Below are 11,146 nucleotides of genomic sequence, written 5' to 3'. Positions count from 1 at the left end.
TAAAGGAGAACAAGCATTTCATTACCATCTGTCATATAGAAATACTAAGGTATGTTATCTTATGCTACAGGGAATATATATCTATTCAATCTTATGACTTGAGAACTTACCTTTAATAATAGAAATGGCTACTACTTTCAGAAAAATACACTAATGCTTCACTTATTCAAAATTGTTTATTTGATATTTTAAACAGCCAGGATAAGTCTAGGAACAATGACTGTTCAAAGACTCTGAGGAAACAAAATTAAAGATATGCCACTTGGTTTATTTTATTAGATGTCAAAGGACCTTTATTTTATTCATCTCTTTATATGTGGTTCTGAGAATCGAACCCAGTGCCTCACACAGGCTAAGCAAGCACTTCTACCACTGAGCCACAACCCACCACTGGCATGTGCTGCTTTCACTCACCAAAAAACATCTTAGAACTCCAATTTCAATCTGGCTATTGGCTGAATTTAGAAATAATCTAAGAGGCTACATCACCTATTTCTGCAAACCACTAAAAATAGTGGTAAGATTCTTAAAAAAAAAAAAAAAAAAAAAAAAAAAAAAAAAAAAAAAAAGATTGCTAGAAGAAAATACCCAAGCAACAAGAGAAACGACAGTTAACATCTTCTGGAACAGAGCAGAACCTGCATCATTTCCCAGAGACAGCAATGAACTGTCACATAATAAAACCTAAGCAATGACTCTTTTAAAACTTCACTAAATTTCTTGTAAATTAGCATATATTTCTCCTTTTCAATGGTATAAATGGTGATGGGATACTCAGATGTATCCACAGATCATCCATGGTATCTTGCTAATACTGCAGACCCTAAAATACCACTTAGAATGATCTTGTATGTAGGAAAATACATTCAGAAAACTCCAACATAGAAAGAAATGGACATTTCTCTAATGTCATAGGCTTACTAATCAGAGAGTAAGCTTTCAGCCAAAATGACAGCAGGGGAAAAATGGGAAGTAGCAAAAAGCTGGCATCTAAGGTAGGGACCAAAACTCCAAAGGTCAAATGCTGAGACTGAGGAGCAGCAGCTAAGACCCAGATCCTACCTAACTAGTGAAATAGAAACAGGTGCCAGGGTTCTTGAAAGAACCAGGAGAGAAATATAAAACGTTTTCATTTTTCCCTTTTCTCTTTACCTTTCTATCCTCCTTTTTCCTTTTAGCTGAGAACAAGTTCAATGAGATTAGAAAAGTCCTCACAGGAATCCATGCAAAGGATTTTCTTTTTAAGAAGGCATTTCTTTTTAAGTGCTTTTATACTCAATTGTACAAGGAGAGGAAACTTGTATTAACAATGGAATGTCCGATATGATCAAGTAATCAGAAAACGAAATACTAAGATTTGGAAAGATTTGGGGCCAATGTTTCTGGCCACTTTAACTGTTGAGTTTCCACTGATGGCTTTTCATTCAAAGTTCCACTTACCTAAAATAGTTTCCTACGATTATGTTAAGTAACTATCAAGCAGAATGACCTACAGTACAAACCTACTGTATGTTTAAGCACATATACATCTATACATACACATACAATATATGTACACATACACACATACAGAGACAAAGTCTGCTCAGGAAAAAAAGAAGACTAAGGAACAAAAAATGTATAATATGTCTCTGGACAACATATAATCTATACTTCCAAATAAAAAGCTATTTCTTAACATATGATTGAATGACAAAATCTGGGAAATGCATATATAAGAGACTGACAAATTACCTCATCTGCTTTTCATCATTTTGCTATATTCCTCTGCAGCACTTTTTTCTTGTGTATGTGTTTATATAACATACAGTTCATCAACATTTAAATCTTAGTTTCTGCTTTTTTCTATTTCACATTAATTGTGAGCATTTTCTGTGCCTCAAAGTCTTTGAAATATATAAAGCTGCATACTATTCCATTATACGAACATATGAGAACTTAAAAAGACCCCTGTAATGGAATGAGTTGTGCTAAGTTTTCAATCTAATACACAGTTCCACTGAAAACCCTTACCGAAAATCATTAAAGCATAGTTAGTTATTTCTTTAGGACAGATTACTAGACATATTATGCTACATAAAAGGATATTTATACAACCTATCCCATCTTTTATCTCACTTGAAGACTTCTGATACATATGAAACTACTGGTCAGAATGGCTGTAAGAATTACCAGTTCTTGTTTAGTACTGCTAACTGTGGGGAGCCATCCTTACCTAGCAGAATCAATGAGATTGAGCCATGGGACACAGAGGCCTGACTTCTAGGCACTGGCAGTCTTGGAGTTTTGTCCCAGATTGCCAGGGAATGTGTGGTGCTGTGTGGGAGTGATTCCCTGTATAGTTCTATGTTAGTTTCCCTGAGAAAATGGCTCCCCTAACTCCACTCCATCCTGTTCATCACAGAGGAAGTTCCTCCTGGTCTTGGCTCCCTTTACCTGCGAAACTTAAAGGAGTAGTAAGTAAAAAAAAAAAAAAAAAAAAAAAAAGAATTACCAGTTCTTCCCACGGTACCTACCTAATTCTTAATCTTTAGGTTTTGATACAAGGAACTTATAAATTGAAGTTTCTCCTTGAGATTTTTCAGGTTATCTGTTTTCTTAATCTTTACCAACACAAAGATTACACTAAATTATTTTATAACGTGATTGTGACTTCAACCACTAATTTGTGTTTAAGTTGGTAACCTGAAAAGGGGAGGGGCAGTGACTACAGAATACCCCATGCATTTATGTGCTAAGGTAGAAGGAAGTGAATATACTCACAACAAGGAATAGTTCTCCAGAAGAAAATGGCAAATGAACAATTCCCAAGAAGACAGTGAGAAGTACAGGCTTCCACGGCAGTCCATAAAATATCAGGCCCAGGCTGAACACCATTGGGCAATGTGGCAACTAGCTGAAATAGGTTAGAAGCATGAGAACCTTATATTCATAACAAACAGTCACAAAGATTCATCATGGCAGTTCCAAAACCACCACCATCATCTGAAATGTACCTCCACAAAATTCTCCAGTAGCTTCTTCGAGAGACAGGATCCTGGCAGTGTCATATTTGTTGTTTGCCCGCAGTGCTTAAATACTTTAAATCGAGCATCTATTTCCATTTGGAATAGGCCCTGCGGACATCATATTGTCTACCACCTGGCTAGAATCCCTCCGTATGATACTTCTCTCACAGATAACCCGGTCTTTATGAATAAAAAAATTACGTCAGACAAAAACTTAAGTAGTTGAGGAATCTAACTCCTTCTATGAAAGTCCATGTCTAACTAAACGTGCGCTCAAAGCGAGCGTATCAGACACCAGCCTTCGCTCCTCTACTCCACACCGCCCTCCTCAAGTGTCCAGGGGACTCTCATTCCGGCCCCACCTCCCAACAGTCTCCAGACGGACAAGACCCACTGTGACGTCAGCTGCATTTGGGAACCTAGCGAGGGGCTTTGCCACCTCTCAGTATTGCGTTACAAAGTGCAATGAGGAAGCGTCCAGTGCACTCACCGGCTCGCTCAGCAATACAGCTCGGTGCTGCCTGCCCGGGCCTGACACCTCCATTTCCCCGTCGCCTCAGTCAGTGCAGCCACTCCGCTCACCACTCAGCCACCCGCCGGCCACAGCGGGGGTCCCTCCTACGACTGCTGCGTAGAGCACCGTCAGGGGTCCCAGAAGCTCGGGGTCCCCGGGAGAAGCGGCCACAGAAGGCAGGCGGCAGGTACTGAGTCCATTGTGCACGGACAGCTGAGCGGTGACCCATGCTTCCCTGCTGAACGGCACAGGACTCAGACCTCTTCCGCGCCGTTCCTACTTGTGAAGGATGCAGCCCGGGGGCGGGTACCGGGAATGACCCTCGCCTTCCCCCGCCGCTGGCGCTTCCCGCCCTACGCCTGCAAACACATCATCAGCCGGTGCGGCGGGGGCCGACAGCAGTGCGTGGAGCTTGTGGCGGGGCGGGGAGGGGAGGGGAGGGGAGGATAGGAGAGGGGAGGGAGGGGGGGAGAGGGAGGGGAGGCGGGGCGGGAAGAACCCACTGCGGTTTCGGGGGGGGGGGAGAGCGCGAGCAGAGCCCAACGGAAGAATCCAAGTCAAGGGACAAGGGGAGGAAGAGGCTCATCTGGTCCCGGATCTGGGAGTGGACACGCGGTTTAGAGCGCCCCAAAACAGCTTGACATCTAACAGAAGGGGAAAAAGTAGAGAGTGAGGCCTCCCGGGCCCTCCCAGGGCAGAACTCTCTGTCACGACGTGCTGAGACACCAGGTACCTGCCCCAAAGGTCCAGACAGTGGAGGAGACGCCTCTCCTGCTCCCTTGGAAGGACCGCTGCTCCCAGTGGGCGTTCCCTTCCCTGCTCACTCCATTCCTGTGCTGATTCTCCCCTAACCGACCTCTACTTCTGATGACACTACTTTTTAAAAGTTTCACCCTATCGTGTCATTATCACCCCTACACCAACGGCTTCATTCCTGGATGCCACATTTTAAGGTTTGAATGACTTGTGGAAAAGATTTAGGATCATGAATAGCCTGGAAAGCACGTGCTAAAAGTTTAGGAAACTGGGGACATTTAACTTGGCGAGGGAATGAATATATGTGGATCTTTAAAAGCATGTCAAGTTGAATACAGTCGTCTCAAAAGAACAGTCAAGAACAGGCACGAAAGCAAGAAAAATAAGAGCAATGAAGCGGAAGGAGGAGGGGAAGGCAAACTATAATGAAAACATGCACCATCATCGAAGCCCGAGATACATAAAGATCGTGGGACGGAATAGACCATCCAGGAACAGAACCAACTGCATTGGACATTTGGGATACAATAAAATTCACTTGGGGGAAAACAGACCTTTTAATAAGTAGTATTTGCATATAATCACATGGAAAATGATAAAATTGTTTTTTCTCTAATTATTCACAAGGATAAACTACAAATGGATAAGAAACCTGAATATAAAAATAGAAAATAAGCAAGTACTAGAAAACATTGGTTCAATTTTCTATGCATTTGAGTGGCCAAAACCTTCCTGATTATGTCTTAAAATCCACAAGCAAGGTGTAAAGATGATTACTTAAAAACATACAAAAAAAAACCCTTGCCTGCCTGTGCTTAATCTCCCCACTCCCCCCATGTACTTTGACAATGACAATCTGAAAAAAATATCTACAACATATTCCTCTCAAAGAATCATGTTCCTGAAATATAAAGAGCATTATAAATAAAATAGGCAGCAAATCTATACGAAAATGGGCTGAGGAAATAAACAGAGCTCAGGAAAAGAGATGCAAATATAGCTATAAATATGGAAACATGCTCTGCTTAGTTCCTAATGAACACAAGACAAATTAAACCACACTAAGATACCATTTCTCACTTGTGGTTGGCAAGATCCAAACATTTGACAACATACTCAGTAGGTGAGAGAATGTGGAGGAATACTGCACCCTCAGACACTGCTGATAGTGTACAGAATGAGACAACCTCCCTAGGAATGAAAGTTGGCGACATCTCCCAAAACTGCTTATGTATTTACCTAATGACTCAACAATCGCACTTCTTGTCTTTTTTCAGTGCTCCAGAGGGAACTCAGGGCTTCACGCACCATAGGCAAGTGCTCTACCTTGAGCTATATCATCCCAGTCCTTCTAAAGATACCTGGGAATTCAACAAATGTTTTAAAATTAGTATCTACAAAATTATGTCATTCAGGCATGAATTATAATAACAAAAGACGGTGACAAATGACTGAAACAACCACCTGTTCATTAATAACAGTTGTTGAAATAAACCAAATAATAGTATGAAGACGAAAGAAAATAATTTTAAATACTGCTAAGATATGGTTTCCAGAATACATTTAAGAAAGAAAAAAAAAAAGAAGTGCAGAAAAATATACCATACTATTTTTATCGTAGGAAGTGAGAAAAGTGAATGTATTTCTTAAATTTGAGGTAAAATTGACATGCAATAAATTATGGGTATTTAAAGTGTGCACTTTGAAAAATTTTTACATGAAATTGTGAAACCATCATGATAACCAAGATAATAAATCAATCCCTTCCCTCCAAAAGTCTTCTCTCATTCTCTAGGTAATTCCAACGTCTACTTGGTCACCCTACCTTCTTGCCCCCCACGTTCCCACACTGCCCACAAAAAAAAATGTCTATCTTAATAAACTCCTTTGTATTCCTAAAGTTTCTGTGCATGGAATAATATATTCTGTGTTCTCTGGCTTCTCTTATTCAACATAATTTAAAATTCATCTATGTCACTTTATCAATAATGGTTCATCTCTTTTTATTACTGAATAGCATTTCATTATGTGTATATACCACAATTGTCTATCACCTATTGATGGACATTTGGATTTTTTTCCAGTTTTGGTCTTTTATCAATAAAATGGTCAAAAACATTGATAGACAATTTCTTCTAGTGCTATGTAACACCTCCTCTTTGGAGAAGAATGGCTGGAAGTCACTGGTTTCTTAAGGACATGGTCTTCATCTGGGTTTGTGTACATAGTGTACTTAATACAAGATCATACAGAAGTAGGTCACATGATTATGTATATTGACTTGAAGAAAGTCAAATCAATGATTTCTTAAACCATGGAATTAGCAATTATATTATCTAATGACCTGTTTCAATATTATTTGATAGTAAAATTTCATTGTCTTTTATGACAAATGGGAACATTCTTTCATACTACAGAGTTAAGGGAAGCAAGTTCCTTAATAATTACCCCAGGTGCCCTTAAAAACATAATAATTACATTCAGTTACAGAATCATTTTTTTCTTTCATTAAGATGCTTTGGGTTGAAAGGTAGTATAAGTGGCTGTTAGTTTGTAAGAATATGGGAAAGGACAAGCTGGGTATGGTGGCACATTTCTATAATCTCAGCAACACTGAAGACTGAGATAAAGGATCCCGAGTTTGAGGACAGCTTCAGCAAATTAGCAAGCTGTGCCTCAAAGTAGAAAATAAGAAGGGCTGATGATGTGGCTCAATGGTAAAGTGCTCCTGAGTTCAATCACCATTACCAGAAACAAAAGAAAAAAGAGTATGGGAAAGGACAAAAGCAAATTTTTAAAGCAGGTTACACTTCCAAATTGCACAGTTCTTAGGATTAAATGCTTCCGGTTGCCTTTTGCCAAATGGAATACCTTGTTTTTCAAATAGACTTTAGAATCCTTTATCACCTGAGTTTATTTCTGAAGATTCCTTTCTCTGCAGGAAACTTCTCTGCATCTTCAGCTTCTAATGACATTTGATATTTTACTTCTCAGATCTGCTGCTGTGGCCTCCTTTGTTCCTCCATTTGAAGACCTACCTTTCACGGTTTCCTTCAGGACAGTGGGTCTCAGGTGGCACCCAGGGCAGCAGTGCAAAATCCACCCCCGCAGGGTGGACAGTTTATCTGTTGGGTTTTGGGGACAGAACTGTGTAAATTTCTCAGTATCACTTGATTATCGAGGAGGGGTGGAACCGGCTTGCCGTTAGACCTTTCCTTCCAAAGCACCATCTTGATATAGAATTATGCAATTGTAGGATAAAATGGAAAGAGTGATTTGAGCTCTGAAGGGGGTGTTAGGACACAGGTATCATTTTACACTTGAACCAGCATGGGATTAGTATTTTAATTCTAAAACACCCCCCAAATTTGTCTTTTGTATTTTTGTTTCAGGAAGAAAAGAATGACACAAGCTACAATTTTTTTTTTAATTTTTAGGAATACTTTTAAATTTCTAGTCTAATCCAGGTGCTTGTTGAAACTATTTCTATAGGTATTGCTAATGCTTCAGTATCTTGTATTTCTCTTGTGGTGCTAAATATTTTATATTCTTCAGTCATGTAAGATTCCACCTGTGTACCTAACTTACGTTCTTGAGTCAGTTGAGCTCAGGAAGTTTTGCAATACATTGTAGGTATAGATGATATAGGGAAATGTCACTCAGACACAGTAGAAGAGTTGGGGTGATAGCCACAATAAGTTATCAACAATCATGTCATCAGACTGTGTTTGGCACAGGTTACTTTGTGACATTATGCAAACCTTTGCTTGTTCGTATGCTTGTGATGATCAGAGAAAAGTGACACATAAAAAATGTATGATCTCTGGCTTATATAGTTTGTTTTAATTCCTTAGGTGCAGCTATCTTCTTGGAATTCAAACACTACAAGCCTAAAAAAAGGTTTACCAGCTCCTTGTGTTTTTCTTTCATGGAGGTGGATGAGATTCAACCTGGGCCAATTGTAATAGAAGTGTAAGTGATACACATATAGGATTCATACTGTGTTAATGGTTACTAGTGCATGTTACTCCTTAGTCCCTCTTATCCAGAATGTGACATTGGAATAGATCAATCATCAAAGTACTTTAAACAATAGTCTTTCTGTTGTGTTTACGGATACAAGAAATCCACTGAGTTTAAAAGAAAAATTACAGTTTACTGATCAAGAAACCACTTTATCTTGATCGACATGAAACTTTGCACGAGGAATGATTCTGACATGAATAACCTGAAAGTAGTGTAAATTTTACCACTCAGTACAAACATCATAGCTCTGTGTAGCATATTGACCCTTCAGGAGGCAGAAAGTGAGTCATATCATAGGCCAGTGAGTCCATTGCAAAGCAGTACCACAGAACTAAAGTCCAACTGTCGTATAAGACTCCTTTGGATACAGGTTTCTTGTACATTTTGAAATATGATTGTGCTTTTCTATAAGTTGTGCAATTAATAGTGTTTTCCAATTTACCACTGTTCCTACCCTGCTTCCTGGAACAGTACTGCTGTGGTAGGTATGCTCATCTTCCAACTTAATACAGCAATACGAATGCACTAGAGTTTACACATTTGTTCACTTTTGCTCCAATATGCTCTTTCATTTGAATTAACTTCAAACTTTGAATTGGGTAGCATAGTACCAGATAATGCTTTGAAGGGAATTGGACCAGTTATGGTCTGTCTTATAGGCTGTTCCCTAGAGGTGACCTAAATTCACCCTGATCTGATAGTTCTGCTTAGAAATAGTATGCCTTGGCCAGATCAGTATCCCAAACGGGAGTGTTCCCCAGTTTGTAGCTGTGATGTTTTCCAGATAACCATATTGTTCTCCTGAAATTGACCACAATTTTAGTCATGTTGATTAGTTGTTCTTCTATGTCACATTGCTATTCTTTTCAATAATGATTTTTGGGTTAACATTGAAACCATGTCAGAATCATTGCAAATTTTTCATGGTTTATGTCTTCTAAATCATGTCATCTAAAAATAAGTGGGTCAGATGCTAATGAGACACTGCAGGAATGACTGCTGATTTTCTGACAGATTGTGAAACCTTAAAACCTGCATACCTCATTTTTAAAGTGATGAGTATGCAAAATCTGGAAAGATATTCTATTTTTCTTAACATAGGTTGATAGGATTCCATTTACTTCCTATTTAGATCTATTGACATTCATCCCTATGAAATTATGCAGGTCATTAGCCTATTCTAATTAGATTGTTTGCAGTACTGTTGACTTCCTGATGAGACATAAATAAAACTTTCATAGTATAGGAGGTGGATATTTGATACTCAGTACATTAAGATTTGTGAGGGGCTTTTGTGGGTTAGATGTGGCACCCACACACTTTAACATTCACTCTTTACATGAACAATGCACGAGAATGCAGTGTCAATACTTGGCCTATTTTTCAACTAGTGTAAACCCTAGTCATACCAGCCAATGTTTGCTTTTTAAAACAAGTAACAGTTGTTTTAGCCCATGCACTTCAAGAGATCTAGTCTTTATTTTCAGTTGTCTACTAGGTCCATTCTGTTTACTAAGTGAATGTTCATAAAAACTCTATGAGCCTGAAAGAATTCTCAACCAAATTTAGTCTTGTCTCTCATCTTGGTTGGGTTAATTTCAAATGCTAAAATAATTCCATCTACAATACTTCTAGGAAATGAAGAGTTTGTCTTAATAAAATGTTCATTCAACTAAAACTCTGGAGTTGTCAAATCTCCAGACTGTAAACTTCTCAAGGGACAAGAACACCATCTTCTCCATGTCATCTAGACTTTCCAAGGTGCTTGGCAGCACTCTGTACCCTGTGGAGTACTCAGTACCTTTTTGTTTGATGTTGCTGAGGAGATCTACAAAATATCCCTTCAAACCTACTATTAAAATGTAGCAAAACTGAAAAATTGTTCTTTCTCTTTTCTCTTTGACAATAACGCATGTATATGAGAGTAATAATTTATATGAAGAAGCATCTAGCATCCTTCACATAAGCATGGATTAAATGAACAAATGTATTTCTTCAGAATTAAAGAAGTTTAAATTGAACACTATGAATAGCTTAGTTTTAATTCAGGCCTGCATGAAATGACAAAACAAACAAAAAAAAAGTGATTGTCTTGAAGCAGTTCACACAAAACACTCCATATCTCCCAAGTTATTTAAATTCACTTTCCATTGGGGGGGGGGGCTAAAATGAGCTGCTGAATAATAACTATAACTGTAGTCATAATACTTTCAGGCTAAAACACTACTGCTTCACCAATGAAATAATGTTAGCAACTACACCCAGAAACAATGAGCAGAAGAGGAGTTCTGAAACTCATCACTTTTGAGACAGAAAAGTTTGATTGAATCAAGGGACAGTATTCTCTACACCATCTGTATATGGGCAGCTAGCTTGGGCTTTGCTACAGAAGCGCTACACTCAGATGGATGTAAGGGAAGGCAACTATGGGTGGGTTCAGAACTACTCACATAAACTACATACAATGCTTTCCATCTTACTAACTGAATTAATACAAAAAAAAAAGGCTTTAAAGGGAAAAATACTATTGTTTTGAATAAAAAAATAAATTTACCTTTCCTGTTTGATTATCTTCATACCTGGTTTCACTTTTATTTAAATCTGATTTTTAAATTAGAAGTTACATTAGCCCAGTACAGTGGCACACACTTGTAATCCCAGGGGCTCCGGAGGTTCAGACAAGAAGATCATGAGTTCAAAGCCAGCCTGAGCAAAAGCAAGGCCCTAAGCAACTCAGTGAGACCCTGTTCAAATAAAATACAAAATAGGGCTGGGTATGTGCCTCTGGTTGAAAACTGGATTTCAATCCCCAGTACAAAAATAATTAGAAATTATATTAACT

Source organism: Sciurus vulgaris (genome assembly GCF_902686455.1).
Source record: "Sciurus vulgaris genome assembly, chromosome: 12".
NCBI lineage: Eukaryota > Metazoa > Chordata > Mammalia > Rodentia > Sciuridae > Sciurus > Sciurus vulgaris.
The sequence above is the reverse complement of the archived record's forward strand: the minus strand, read 5'-3'. Positions refer to the sequence as shown.